The following is a 16,917-nucleotide window of genomic DNA, read 5'->3' as shown; positions in this document are numbered from 1 at the left end:
CACAAAGAAATGATGACTCATGCTTGAGGAGATCTTTGGATCATTAGCAATGCAACTTTGAAAGAGACATTCTGATATGCTCTTTTTCCCTTCTTTCTTTTTTATTTTGATTGTGAGCCAAGCCTTTAACATCTCTCCAGCCCATACTCCTGCTTTTTGTATCACATTATACCAACGATTGCACTTCTTTCATCTATATGTTCTCTGTGTCATCATAGGCTACCTTACAACATGTCTAAAGAAATTGATCCGATTGATAATGAACTAGAATCTCTGAATCTATGAGCCCCCCCAACCTATTTCCATTTTATAGGTTTATTGTCACAGACATTTGTTTTCATAAAGGCAAATTGACTAACAAAGATACATGTAAGTTATAAACACACACAAATGAACGGGTAAGCAATGTTATCGTGTCTAAAAATGGCTAATTTGAGGATGAGCTCACACTGAAGAGAAACTGAGAAATTATACCACTGTTATTAGAACTAAGTATGCGTTAGAAAAACACAATGAATAGATGTATAAGTAGAAACAAAGAACTATGTACTCTAAGGTTCAGAATATATGTAAAAATATTTAAAATAATGAGTGTAAAGAAAGAAGTGATATTAGTTATGAGAAGGATTTTTGGAAGAGGTATTTAGCTCTATGTAATAGGAGAATTTTTGATCTATACATTAGAATAATTATGCTAATTTAAATATCATTACCATTTCTCAAATACTGACCCACTTATCCCTGCCATAAATTTATTTCTAATTTTACTGTTGGCAAAGTTTTGTAATGAGAAGAAAATTTGTGCATTTGTTTTCAGCAAAGAAGGCCAGGTCAGACAAATAAGAAATAAAATGTGAAATAATAAACATTAATTCACAAAGGCAATTAATTGGCTGAATTCATCATTTATTTTTATTTTTCAATGCTTAATGAATATTCTATTCCTATTTGTTATTATATAAACAATGAAAATTTCTAGTAATAATTATTAAGCACTATATTTAAATGTATACCATCTTTATGAATACTGGATATCTTATTATGTATCATTGTTTTTCACTACTGATTAAAATGCCATAAATTTGCATATATTATGTTATTGTCTTACATAATTAAGTAAAGAGTAGGAAATTAATTATCTTAAATCTACTTCACAATTAACTAGCTCTTCATCCTTTCTATTAGTACACTTAATTATAACAGTAGAGGAGATTGGGAGAAACAAACACGTGGTTAAATTCTTTTTTGTTTAAATAAAAATATTCCATTTATTTATTTTGTGGGTATAGTTGGGTGTGGATGTATATATTACAGCATATATTGCAGGCAACATAGAGGCATCACCCTCTCTGGAGAGTGGAGTGGGGATTGGGTTGGGGGTTGGGGAAGCTGGAGGGGGCAGGGTAGGAGGGGAGGGAAAGGGAGGTGGGATTGACATGTGAAGCAAACTTGTTTCTAATTTAATTAAAAAACAAATAACTCAGAAAAGTTTTTCCTTCTAATTTCTTTACTTAACAAATCTCTTGCATGATATTTCCAGCTTTAAATTTAACTTAATCTTGCATCATGAACTGAATCATCAAGATAAATGATGCCTGCTTTTGAACCTTAGTTGCCCTTTTATATCAGGGCTTGCACCAATGGAATTTTTATGTCATTCCTGTGCCCTAAATTCTTAAAAGACTTCACGTAAACATAAAATCCAATCTTTTTAACATAGTGTGCAAAGCATAATAACATATACCATGAGTTTCTTTCCATTCATATTTACATGTAATCTTGCGCAGATCTTAGTCATTTCCAGATTTTATACTTATCTCTGTTTTCTGTAGGAAGTACATCTATGTCTTATGGAGTCAGCATGCTAAACTTTCTTGTAGCTCTCCGCAGGAATGACTCATTAATATTGTACAAAATGTGACTGTATTTCTGCTCTCAGTTATGTTTCTTTTATTCATCTGCACTGAAATGTATATGTGCATACACATTCCTCAAGCCACCTTATCATACCTTTACATCTTATTTTTCTTACACTACTTATCATATAAAACAGATATGAGTTTGCTCAACTATGTAGCATCACAAAATGTATTTAAAATTACAGAATTTGTCCACAGAAATATCTCTAGTGCTTATAAAATTATTATATCATAATAGTTTTATAAAAACATGATGGATGAATGAATATATCAAAATATTCTACATATTTTGAAATAAAAGACAAAGTAAAAATATCTGTAGGAACTATGAAGAATAATACATTATAGTTACTACCATATGTGACTATTAATGAGATAAGAAATTTTCATACACATTAAGGAAAAACTGAGCTATAAATACTTAAAAGTTGCAGAGGGGATGATATTCTGTAACACAAATAATAAAAGCCTATAGACAGATATTGGGGTTCAAGCTGAAGATCATAAAAACAATGAGGCCAAGCCACCAGTGAGCTCTTACCTCTACTAAGACTGGAGGAGGGATCCTATCCTCAACATGACTGGAGACTAATTGCCTGGATATTGAATGCCAAATGCCCTTCTCCTTTCTTATATTTCTCTCTTGTTATGGGGTTAAAGACATGAGCTCCATTTTTCTCTTAGACTGATTCACACTCATGTAGCCTTGGGGTGCCCTTGAACAAACAGAGTTCCATCTACCTCTGTCTTCCTGAGTCCTGGGATTAAAGGTGTGTGTCACCACTACCCAGCTTCTATGGTTGTGGCTAGTTTTGCATTCTTATTTTCAGTGACTTTATTAGATCATAAACAGCAATATTCCTCAGCAGTGTAGCTTTTGATATATTGCCTTTTCCCATGTAAATAACTCCCTACCCTTGCTCCTACAGGTTATGCTAATTAAATTCATTGGGTCACAAAAGAAAGATATGATATTACGAGTGGGAATTGGAATACTTAAGAAGAAGAGATAAGAAGGTGAAGAGAATAAGAGAATAAATGAAAAACTATGATCTAAGAAAACATGTACATATGTATCCAATTGATAAAGAATAAATAAATTTGAGTGCATACATTAAGTCATTATTTCATCTTAATAATCATTTGAATACCTGTTAATTAACTCCAAAAAGTAAACAACATAATAAAAATGACAACATAATATAAGATTGTTGAGCAGAAAAGCTAACTCAATGCGATGGCTCTTTCCTAGTGAGTTTGAGGCTTTATGTATGATAACCAGTATTATACAAAATACAAGTCGTTTGGCTGCACATATGAAATATTCTCCAGTACAGACCAAAGGTTAAGCCACAGAAGATTTTCAAAGATATATAGATATCTTAAATCATACTAAGTATCATTTACAACCACAATGGAAAACAGAAAAACCAACAAAACAAAGAAATATGGACTATTCATTAATATACATAATTTAAAACAAATATGCTAAAATAGTCATGTAAAAGAAGAAATCTAAGTGGAAATTAGAATGTACTCAGAATTGAATGAAAGTAAAACAATGTATTATAACTTACAAGATGAGAAATTATTGCTAAAGGATACTATAGCTGCACATGCATATATTCAAAATAAAAGAATATTCAAACCAATTATACCATGAAGAATCAGACAATAACCCCCAAAGTAAGCAGAAGGAAGGAAATAATAAATGGAGTGTAAATATATAAAATAATGAATAGAGAGAAGATAAAATCAATGAAATAAAAAAGTTGAGAAAATAAGTATAATTGTTTAAAACTCAAACAAGGGACATTACTAATGGCCTTACACAAATAAAATAGATGTTGTATTATGATATCGTGAGGAATTTTAGGCTGTGCTGGGTAGTTTTATGTCAATGACACAAGCTAGAGTCATCTGAAAGGAGGGGGCCTCAATTGAGAAAACATCTCCATTAGATCATTGTTTTTTCCTCTTCCTTTTTTTTTTCATTTAAGTTAGAAACAATCTTGTTTCACATGTCACTCCCAGCTCCTTCTCCCTCCCCTCCTTCCCTGCCCTACCCATCAGATCCCTCAGTCCCCCACCCATGTGAGGCCCTCCATGGTGGATCTCCAGTAACTGTCATTTCATCCAGGGCAGGGCCTAAGCCATCCCACAAGAGTCCAGGCTGAGAGAGCATCCCTCATTGTAGCATGGGCACTCAAAGTCTATTTGTATGCCAGGGATATTTACTACCCAATGCCCCATAGATTGCCTAGGTCTTCTCACTGACACACACATTTAGGAGGTCTGGGTGAGTCCTATGCTATCCAGCCAGACATCAATGTGGGGTTCAAGAGCTCCCCCTTGTTCTGGTCAACTGTTTCTATGGGTTAAACAGCCAAGTACTAACTCCTTTGCTCATCAGTTCTCCCGTTCTGTCACTGGATTCCAGGAGTTTAGTTCAGTGTTTAGCTGTGGGTGTCTGCCTCTGCTTCTATCAGTCGCTGGATAAAGGTTCTGTTTCCCAGATTTTCTGTCAGTGGGATTGTATTGTAGGGCACTTTCTTAATTAGTGATTGATGTAGGATAGCCCAGACCATTGTGTATGACACTATCACTGTGAGAGTGGTTCTGGGTTCTATAAGAAGGCAGGATGTATAAGACACAAAAAAGCAAGCCAGTAGAAAGTACCCCTTCTTGGACTCTGCATCAGCTCCTGCATCCAGTTTCTTTCCATGTTTGAGTTCCTATCCTGAGTTCCTTCTGATGTTGTGATGTAGAAGCCAAATAAACCCTTTACTTCCCAAGTTGCTTTGGTCATGGTTTTTTATCATAGCAATATAATAAACTGTATGAAATGGATAAATCTCCCTGGAAAGATATGTTATCTAAGTTTACTTGGGAAGAAATTGATAATCTCAAAAGTTACCAAAAAATAGAAATGGAATGTGTACTTCACAACTAATAAAAGCCTAGATTCACCTGACTCCACTAATGAATTGCCCAATTAAACAATCACTGTTGAATTGACAGTAATATTTCTAATGTTCTTTAAAAATATTGAAAAAGAAAACGATTCTTAAAATATTCTACGAGGTCTAAAAGTTAAAGAAGAAATAGTTATATGACTACAGATGAAGATAATAATACATTTTAAGATATAGCCAAATAGTATTTTAAAGGGAGCATGCACAACTCAAAGATTTGATGCTAGAAATGTAAAATTGGTTCACCATAAGATATGAATCTGTCTAACATGGTGCACACACACAAAGCCATTGGTATTGCTGCAGAGAAAAATGTTTGACATTTTTAAGTTCTTTTCAATATAATTAACCTGAAATCAGGAACAAAATAATTTTCAGCACACATGGCATAATATTTACTTCAGAAAGAGGATGTAGCAAAAGATCACAAACTTTGTGGCTAAGAAGAGGATCTTGTCTCAAGTTAAGGAAACTAGAAATGAAGCATCATGACTTTTTCAATGTAACTCCATGATTTTTATGGTGATACTTCCTTTAAAGGGCTATAAAAAATAAAAGCTATTTTCTGTCACTACTTTGATTCATATGTGTACATGTGTCCAGGCATGTAATTTTATACATGCTTATAATTTAATAACAAATAAGCAATTTTTCAACAATTAAAAATAAGGGAATGGACAGTATCATGCATCATATGCCAATAAGTACTATGAAGAAAGAATAGGTAACATTTATAGGGCTTATTTTTTATGGTGGAAGATAAAATCTCTCTGACAATATCAAATAGACAAAAGACTTGACTGCCCTCATTGATTAATCTATTCATATCTCTAAATGTAATGAATCACGCTGAAAGTAAGCGTTCTGCAAGAGCTCTGAGAAAGGAAATCATTCTACATATTTGAATAACAGCAATTGTACATTGAGAATAGAGGCAGTGATAGAAGATAAGGTGAGAAAGTTCAGTAGAAGCCATTTAAGTTTAACCATGATTCATTTCCTTCAGAGATGTGAATAAATTGATCTATGAGGTCCAAGAAATTTTATCTTATGTGCATGATATGGTCACAGCACACATAAACCACAACATCTATGCTTACCTGCCTAGAGCTTACACAAAATTAAACCCATAAAATATTCTGCCATAGTTGAAGAAAGGGTTCATTGGTACGTGCATTACCCAGGAAAGACAACAGCACTCTAAAGCTTCTCGATGAGAGAAAGTCATTGTCTTCAGTGATGTAAACACACATGTTTCAGCGGATAGATTCATACCTATTACCTCATGAGTGGTCCTTGTTAAGCCCAACTGTTCACAAAGGAAAAAAACTAAAGCAAAACCAAACAGAAAACATGAAAATTAAGGTGGTAGCTTTTGTGAAAGTTAATGGGGATTGGCTGAGATGTAAGGAAGAAGCACGAAGGATATGAGTGAACAAAATTCACTATATACATATATTACTTTGTCATAGGATAGAATAAAATATATTGCAATGTATCATTGACTATTGTTTTGTTTAGAGTGTTGGCAGTCTCTTCTTTGTAGATTAAGAAGAGAAGAAAATCCAATTAGGTGATTGATACATGTTTTCATTGGGGATTTTGACAAGGGTATTATCTGTGGTATATATCAAAACTAAAAACTTGGAATTGATATTTAATGGCACAGCCTATCCCCAAACTGAACCCTGAAATTAATGAAAACCTATTTTCCTATAAGTTCTGCCACTCATTCCTATATATTAATACTTGGATGCTGATAATATATTTTTCTTGTTGATGATAACCAAGCTATTATTTACTTCCCATTATGAGAGGAAATTTAGACTAGCTTGATCATGTTTGGGTATTATGGTGTCAGTTCAGGCAATCCTATTATGCTGATAATAAAACATATCCACTTATAAGAACAGGTATGTTTTTATTCATACTATAAAAGAAAACAGGTGGCACCTGGTTCCTAGAAATCTTCCTTTTCTCTGAAAAGCACTGATGTCAGCATGCATACTACATCTTCAACAGAGCCATTGGTAAAAATCAAGAGGCCATAACGTCACAGGATGAACTCCCTTTATCCTATCATTGGACACTGAATAAAATTGTCTTCCTTGTTCCTTAACCATTTGGTTAATATTAGACACTGTTTAATGGAGAAATTACCTGTAAATATGGTAACAATATGTTTAGAGAAAGAACTGGTGTTTAGATTTGGATGCATTAAGTTGGAGATACCAATTGGATATCTACATAGAGATACTGAGTAGACAGTTATGTGTAATAACATGGAATTTTTTGAAAAAATTAAGTGAGATACACATACATTCTGCATTCATAAGTTAATAGACATAATTTTATTGCCTAGCTTTAAGTAGACATGGAAGAGTGCATAAGATCAAAGACTACCTTAACATTTTAATCATTTAGAGGACTTGCAATCAAGCAAAAAAGATTTTAAAACAATGGTAATTATAGTAAAGAAAATATAGTAGATGATACATCCTGGGAGCTAAAATCATTTGAATGTAGAAATTGAGAAAAATGAAAAGAGCAAACTGGGTCTAAAGATCAATTCTAATAGTATATATAAATCTATTCTCATTGAAAACTGGAATATTTTGTTGATGACTTCAAAGCTATCAAGGAGCAATTTTTTTCCATGATGAGTTAATCTTAAGGTCATATTATCCTTACAGAAAATTGACCAAGAGAAAATGGGGTCTCACTGAATCAGAAGAATCATTTTTACTTTCAGTAGAACTTTTTTCACTGATATTTGCTGGACCCACAGCTTTCCTGCTGACCTGATGTTTTCATGAGGACTTATTACTTAGAGAAATAATAAGCCTCATTAGCCAGTTAAAGGCTTTTTCTTCAAACCAAGTATATAATCAATTAGTATGGTGCTTTCTTGTGAGCATGAGGATCTGTGTTTGATTTCTAGAAGACACATCTTTTAAAAAGCTGAGTGTGGTGACCTGTGCTTGTAGTCACAGCACAGAGGAGATAGAGAAAGACTGTGTATTAACTAAATTTTTGTTGTGATGGCAAAACACCATGTGAAAGACTTTGTAAGGGAAAGTTTATTATGGCTTATAGTTCCATAGAGATAATAATCCATTATGGAGTGGAGGCATAGTAGCAAGTAGCAGTCACCACAGCAGGGCCGGAAGCCTAGACTTCAAATCTTCAGTAACAATCAGGAAACAAAGAACAAACTGAAAGACATCAAACTTTCTTTTTTTCCTTTAAATATTTTCTTCCTACCCCAGTTCTCCCTCACTCCCCTTCTTCTGGCTCCCATCTCCCCACTTCCTATACTTCATCCATCCTCAGAGGAGGTAAGGCCTCCTTTGGTTGAGTCAACAGTGTTTTGCATACCAAGTTGAAGCAGGAATAAGCCCCTCCCCCTCATCAAGGTTGAGCAAGGTATCCCACCATAAATAATGGACGCCAAAATTCTAGTTCATGCCCCTGGGATAGGTTCTGGTGCCACTGCCAGCCCCCCCAACAGATCAAACTACATAACTGTCACCTACATTCAGATGGCCAAGTTCATTCCTATGCAGGTTCCTCAACTATCAGTTCAGAGTTCATGAGCTCCCACTAGCTTGGGTCAGTTGTCTCTGTGGTTTTTCCCATCATTCTCTTGACCTACTTTACTGCTGTTATATCTCCTTGATCTCTTCAATTGAACTCCAGGAGCTCAATCCAGTGCACGGCTGCTTCCATCAGTTACTGGATGTAGGTTCTATGATGAAACTTAGCGTAGTCACTAATCTGATTATAGGGGAAGGCCCGTTCACACACCCTCTCCACTATTGCTAGAAATCTTAGCTGGGGTCATCCTTGTGGATTCCTGGTGATTTCTCTAGCACCAGGTTTCTCCCTAACCTCATAATGGCTGCTTCTCTCAAGCTATCTCTTTCATTGCTCTTCCACTCTGTTCCTTCCCCAACTAGGTCTTGAGCCCTCATGTTCACCTCTCCCATCCCTCCCTTCTATCCCCTCACAGTTTACCCAGGAAATGTTAACAATTTCTCCTTCCTGGGGCCCTCCATTTGAGTCCCTCTTAGGGTCCTTCTTTTTACCTAGCTTTTCTGGAATTGTGAATTGTAGAGTGATTATTCTTTGCTTTAAGTCTAATATCTAGTTATGAGTAAATACATACTGTGTTTGTCCTTCTGTGTCTGGGTTACCTCACTCAGGATGCTTTTTTTTCTAGTGCCATCTATTTAACTGTATAGTTCAATATGTCATTGTTTTTTAACTGCTTAGTAATAATATTCCATTGTGTAAATGTACCACATTTTCTTTATCCTATGGTGGTATTTTGTTTATGATTTATTAAACCTTGACTGAGGATTCAGAAAAGCAAAGTCATGGTCAATCTATAGAGATCAGGCAATAATGATACACATCTTTAATCACAGCAGTCAGAAGCTAGAAGGTGGTGGTACACACCTTTAATCCTAGGACCCAGGATTAAGAGATAGCCAGATCTCTCTGAGTTCAAGGCCACCCTGATCTACACAAGATTGAATTAGTCTAGCTCACACTTTTAATCCCAGCACTAGATATGTATAAAAAACAAAAGCAAGGTCTTAGAAAGGATTCATTCTCCAGGCACATTGAAGATAGGAGGCATTCATTCTCCAGCCACCACACTGAGGAACGGTTACAGTCTGAGGCTTTGTGAGAGCTTGTGGAGATAGGAACAGTCCAATGAAACTGAGGTAGAAATAAGAAACTAGTGGCCAGCTGCTTTGCTTTTCTAATATGAAACTTAAAGTTTGAATCCCAATATCAGTCTCTCGGTCTTTTATTTCTTTGTGTTACATTATCCATTCTTCAGTTGAAGGGCATCTAGGTTGTTTCTAAGTTCTGGCTGTTACAAACAATGTTCCCATGAACGTAGTTGAGTAAATGTCCTTGTGGTATGTTTGTATATCCTTTGGGTATATGCCCAATAGTGGTATTCCTGGGTCTGAGGTAAACTATCAATTTTCTGAGAAACACAATACTTTATTAAACTTTCTAAAGTCTACCCCCAGTGATGAACTTCCTGAAGCAACTGGAAACACTGTGGACCAAGTGTTCAAATACTTTAACCTGTAAGAACATGTCTTACTCAAACTAGCACAAAGGCATAGATCTCCAGTGTGTTGTCCTGTTTGTTTAGTGTACATGATGAAATCCAGGTCAGTGAAAGAACTGTTTATAAAACAAAGAAAGTGGGTGACACATAAGACATGTCACTACAGGTATTACTATATCATTCAAAAGTACACACACACACACATACACACACACACACATACACACACACACACACGATTTGCTAAAGTAAACTTAATTCATATTATTAATAATAACATGCATACATAAACATAATTCAGGTACTATTTTAGCCAATCTATATCAATTAATTTATTTAATCTCTGAACAGCCTACCTTACTGTAGGTACTGTTAGGCTCAAACTTACAAAATTGTTGAAGTTGCTGATCTTTTATTAAATCATATAAATTGGTAACCTAAATTTTCATATAATCTGTACATGCAATATCACTGAAGTACACATTTCCAAATGAATTCAGAGATTAAATAGCAAGTAAAAGTGAGAATTAAGATCTTTAGTGGCATACAGGGTAGAGACGTGATCACAGTGTACTCCAGTCCAGGGCTCATATCCTTCTTACAATTTTCTCTCCTATATGTGTCACCATGTAAATCCAGAAGCTTTACTGTACAGTGACCCTTACAGTTCTGAATTCCTTACAATCTTTTATTCTTAATCCTCAGGTTTCCTGAGCAAAAAGAAATGTCACATTTTCAGGGCAAGTTACTGATGAAGACAAATGCCAAGCACTTAGTTACAGTTTGAATTTTGAAAGACTTCTGGGGAAAAATCTGACATCTAAATCACAGCAAAATACTCCAAGGAAACACAGCTGCATAAATTGATTATTTGTCCTCTTGGACATGGATGCTTTATTACTGCTTAGTATATCAATTTATGACTGGATAATATTTCTATTTGATCCATTTTCTAGCCATGATTGGCTTTGCCATATATATATATATATATATATTCACATATTACCCTTAGCAATCCTACCAATATATACCTTCTTTGTGAATTTGTCAGTACTGCTCTGTGTAATATTGATGCCCAACTTTTCAGCATGATCTACACATTCCCACAATTTATACTTATTTTTGGAGCATATTAACATCTAAATATATATTTTATAATCTTATCATATTTACTGACTGCCTTCTTGCCCTAAAAAAACAATTCTGAAAGTCAAATGTTTCTGTCAATTTTGTTAACTATTTAGCCTTAGCACAAAGTTCAATGCTGCATGCAAAGAAAGCTCTTAATAAATACTGTTTTTCTTCTGTTGAAATGAGACCCATAAGCCAGAAGGAAGTGGGGAACAGTAGATCTTATTATATAATTTTATTTCCTATCTTTGTAACATAGTGGATTTTGAAGATAGAGGAAGTTGTATTTATTACCCTGAGGATGATTATGCAAACATGCAGTTATTTTAATTATTCCACACACCAAGTACTTTATTAAGTCATCTCTCATCATATGGAAATATTAAAATCTTTCCCATTGTGACTCAAAAGCATATTTATACAAAAATAGTTTAGTGATGAAGGAAGAAAATGTAATGATTTACCTTGGCATTTGCTGATTAGACTGATATCTTGGCCACAGATCATCTTCTTTCCTGGGAGACATTGTTATAAAGACTAATTTTGACATAATCAAGATAGTGTCACACACAGAAATATAATGTAATCTGAAACACTGGCAAGGAATATTGACATGCTTTATCAAGGACTGGACTACTAGATATATTTCTCAGATTTAGTGAACAAATTGTCTTGATTATACACTAGTAAAATAAAAAAGATGCATGAAATGAAATTTCAAAATAAGAAAAATACAATATTCATTTCTTAAGACCCTAACACAACAGTAAATTTTAGTAGAAAGTATACTAAAAGGTTGTCCTGCACATGAGTCTACCAGTATGGAAGAACTAACATGAATTTGACAGTGTTAATTGTTTATAAATGACTCCGTAGACTTTTCGGATTGCAATAAAATGAGTAAGATAAAATAATAGAATTTCATAGTCATCAAAACACATGATTTTTGTTTGGTCACAGGTTTTCCCTCAGTTTTGAGACAGCCAGTAACAGTTTCTTCTGAGAGTTAAACAATCCATCCTGCATGAAAAATCATTAAGGTAGGAAATATACAAATCAAATTAGCTTCAGGAAATCCCTGAAACTGACTGGATTCACTAGGTCCCTTCCTCATCAAGAGTATATGAACAAAGAGGTTCAGATCCATTGAGTTACCTTAACTTGTTAAGCTGCTTTCAGATTATGCAGTGTATTTTTGTGAACTATCATTCAAGCTGGAGTTGATTTTGGTGATGCAGTTGTCTTTAGGTCATTTCTGCTTCATCCACATCCTTGTAAGTAGCCACAGTTAAACTCATAAGTTCATCAAATTGGATTTCAATAGTCTCCATACTCTGTTCTGTTATTGGTTCTCTATATGGGGTAAGTAGGCATTTTTTCACCACAACCCCCAAAATAATATCACATACCACCAGGAAAAGGAAGATCAAATACAGAAGTATGGGTTGTTGTTTTTATAGAAAATAAATGTATTGTTTCAGAGGAACAATAGAAAGGACAAGTGACTATACATGACAGGTTAAAAAGAAGCAGACTTTAGCACTTTATTAGCTATGAAGGTAAAAGTAGAGTGAATGTAAGTACTCCTTGGGATTCTCTTTCTTCATATATAATGTGCAGTCAATATCCTTGTCATGCATCACTCTCAGGATTTTTATGAGGATGAAACAGCATACTGATAGACATATGTTAGCAGAGTAACTTTTATTTCACATTATGATAATGAACTATTTTTTTTCAGCAGCAGTGATAGAAATAGTGATTCCCCCAAAGTGTCATAAACCATTCAAGAACTGTAGACTTTAAAATCAGTGACAAACAGAACTTAGTTATCCTGAATCTGTTTGGAGTACTGAAATATTTTTAAATACCAGACCTGGTATCTTCATCAACCAATAACTAGGAAATTGATGGCTGAGGAAGAATCATTGAGGACCTGGGGCTTGCATTTGTTGAGAAATTGTTGAGTCCCTTGTGGGCCAATTGACAACACTAAAGATGGAAGTAGGATTGGCTAATAGCATTATGATACTGTTATTTACCTAGAAATTTTCTCAAATGCAACATAAAGCTCAAATGGGACTTGGCAACTAAGAAGAAATATAGGTGGATGTGAGTTGCAAAAAAAGTAGTGACTTTCTATTTTTAAATAGTTATTATGTTCGGGAAAACACAAACTCCTCTTTGCTTTTTGTAAACAGCCAGCTTGTTTCTGCCAAGGTTGAAATCTGATCTTAAGTAATGCAAGAAAAATCAAAGTAAAATAAATGCCTTTGTGAACCATTTCAACTACCTGAGGAAGGAAATATTAGGCCAGTGAGAAACTATTTTAGAGAAAGCAACCATAAGTTAAATTAAGTTCTCAGTACTGTTTTATTTTATTCATTATGCTTGTGGATAAAACCATTCAATGATTTCTCAGATTGTATAAACTGCAAATAATTTTGAAGCTATTAGTCTTTGCAATAAGCTTTCCAAATTCTATCACGTGTCCCAGAATTTGTTGTAGTGTATCCTTTTTTACACTATGAACCAATTTATTTTTAGTTCTAAACATGCACCAAGTTAACTAAATTCTAGTGATTTTCTAATTTGATTTTTAAATTTACTTTTCAGCAATTAGTCTCATAGAGAACACAATACTGCAGTTATTCAAATTTGAAGACTTAAGTTAAAACCTAAAACAATGCGTTTAAACATGTTATTAAGAAGATATTTTGATGAGTAATTTTTAAAGTCAATTTCACCTTTTTACCTTTTCAATTTTTAAATTTTCAAAACAATCTTATTTTGCATACCAATCCCAGGTCCCTCTCCCTCCTGTTCTCCTGCTACCCCCACACCTTCTGTCCACCCCACCACCCATTCACTCTTCAGTGAAGGTGAGGCCTCCCATGGGGAAATCAACAAAGTCTGTCACTTGAGACAGGACTAAGACCTTCCCCCCTGTATCTAGGCTGAGCATGGTATCCCTCCATAGGGAATGGGCTCTCAAAACCCATTTTTGTGCACCTGGGATAAATACTGGTTCCACTGTCAGTGGCCCCACAGACTGTCCAAGTCACGCTATTGTCACCCAAAATCAGAGGACCAACTTCAGTCTTATGCAGGTTTCTCAGATGTCAGTCTGGAGTCTGTGAGCCCCCACTTGCTCAGGTCAGCTGGTTTTGTCGTGAGATATCTTGTTTTGTCTGTGGTAATTGAATACTTTGCTGGGTATGTTAGTCTGGGCTGGCATCCATGTTTCTTAATGTCTGCAGAATATCTATCTGGGACCTCCGGGATTTCAGAGTTTCCATTTAGAAATCAGGCTGGTTAGGAGTGTAGGATGGGCTGCTTCCAGGCCTCTGGGGTTTCTCTGAGTGGGGCTGGAGGTGGGATCTGCCTCTGGGGGCTAGAGCCTAAATAGTAGGGAACTCCAGCAGGGACTCAGACACTCACCTCTCCAGGTATAGGAGGACCAAGCCCTCGTGGTTGCAGATACTGTGGGGGTTTGGGAAGGAGGCTGCTCCCTGGTCTCTGGGGCTTTCCTGGGTAGGGGTGGGCCACAGGATATGTCTCTGGAATCTAGGGCTTACAGTATAGGGCCTTCTAGCTGGGGACCCAGATACTTATTTCTTCAGGTGTGGGCAGGGCAAGGCTCCATTGGTCTCAGATACCTTGGGGGATGGTTGGTGCATGGGAAGGCTGTTCCCAAGTCTCAGAGGCTCTGGTGAGTGGGGGTGGGCCTGGGATGTCCTCTGGGGGCTAGGAACTAAAAAGTAGTGTCTTCCAGCTGGTGACCCAGATACTCAAGTCTCCAGGTACATTCATGGCCAATGCTCAAGAGGTTTCAAATGCTGTGGGGGTGGTTGGGAGTGTGGGGAGGCTGCTTCCTGGTCACTGGGTTTCTGGTAGGTGGGGGTGGGGTGTGGGATGTGGTTCTGGGGGCTAGGACCTAGAGAGGAGCATGTATCTTTTATTCTCCGAATTTTGTACTTATCTGTTAGACTACAGGTTATTGAGGGCAAGAAATATATCAACAAAGATCCTAGATGCAATCAACTCGAAATGATGAATCATGATATTATATTCAGTAGAAATATAGTAAATCAGAATATAATATCAAGTAAATCAGTTCATGACTGAGGTTATCAAGGATAAAATGCATCGTTATGTGGGACTCTCCAAGAGCCAATGAGAAGAACAAAATTAATTGACACAGTAATACCTAGGCCTTCTTATGCCTCAACATCTAATAAGTGCTTAAAATACTAGAGAACACATGGTAAACAAAATCAGTGTTCTTCAAATTTGTGTTTATTTGTTTACTTACTGTGCATGTGTGCATGACAATCATGTAGAGTTCAGAGGACAGTTTAAAGGAGTTGGTCCTTTCCTTCAACTATGTGGGATGCAGAGAATGAACTAAAGTTGTTAACTTGGCAGCAGTTGCTTTCATGCTCTGAGAGTCTTTCTAGCCCAATATTTGCTGCTTTATAGCATTTACTGTAGAGTATGACACATACATTAAATGAATTTTTAGGGTTATGATCATTATATTAAAGACTAGAAAGAAATCTATTGGCCTGCATAAATTTTTAGGGAAAATAACTCACCCAGTCCCAAGAGAGATGAAATTCTTCATAGTGACATTTTGTTTTCAGATGAAATTTCATATTCTTGCATTCTACTTGGCCAGAGAATGAGTATAAAGTGACTGAGAGGAGTGACCAAGGAATATGTTCACAGACCTTAATAACAATGACTTAAAATAAATGAGAAGATTGTAGGTAAAACTTGAAAAGAACACACCTGAGTATTAGCTTGTTTGATAATAATGTGAGAGCTGAAAACTCAGTTATACACACATGAGAAGATACTTAAAGTCTATGTGACTGTTGAAATTTACTCAATCAAGTAGTGTTATGTCAGTTAAGGCTACAAAATCTGGAGTCAAAATTCTAGATCATGGACTTAATCAAGTTTTCAAAATCTTCAGTTATCAACTTCATTATAGAATGGAAGGCTGAAATGCCTCAAATCTAAGTAAGTGTGACTACTCACTATGTTGGTACATAACACACAATGAACAGTGCTTATAGAATTCAAATTAAAAATAAATGTGAGTTGTTATTATATTTACACATATTAGTTACGATGTTACGAACACAGTTTTTTATAAAGATTAAATTAGTATTACTATGAAGAAAGATTTACAAAGTTTTTCAAACTTTACTCATACAGGAGGAAAGTACTCCATGCTCAGAGATTGCACTGCAGCAAAGTGTAATAGTAACTGTCTGGTTATAGAGGAGATTCAATTTTGTGAACTACTGAAAGCATTATGGGACAAAAGACTGAAAAGGGAGACGGAAATATAAATCTAATGAATGAGTTACATTATAGTTTAGAGTAAACAAATTTGTCTTCAATAGCTTAGCTCTTTAGAAAATGTTTTATTCCTTCTGTTACCATACTATTACAGCAATAAAAGATCATTTTTATAATAAATCTGTTGGCAGTTGCCTATGGTTTCTAATTGACTAGCTCTGACTTAATTATTAACCCCTAACTAGTAATCCATGTATTTCTACATGATCTTGACTTACCAGACCTGCAAATCCTTTACTTGCTACATGATGATGGCTGGTTCAGCATCTCTGCAGGGAAGAGAAGAAGAAGAGTTTGCCACTGCTTATATTCTAATTCTGCCCAGCTACGTCACTTCCTGCCTGCCCAATCAAACAATCAGTGTTTTATTCATTAACCAGTAAGAAAAACATGTACACGTAAGGACTTCCCCCATCATCTTCTC

The sequence above is a fragment of the Mesocricetus auratus genome, unplaced genomic scaffold, assembly GCF_017639785.1.
Source record: "Mesocricetus auratus isolate SY011 unplaced genomic scaffold, BCM_Maur_2.0 Super-Scaffold_100003, whole genome shotgun sequence".
Lineage (NCBI taxonomy): Eukaryota > Metazoa > Chordata > Mammalia > Rodentia > Cricetidae > Mesocricetus > Mesocricetus auratus.
The sequence above is the reverse complement of the archived record's forward strand: the minus strand, read 5'-3'. Positions refer to the sequence as shown.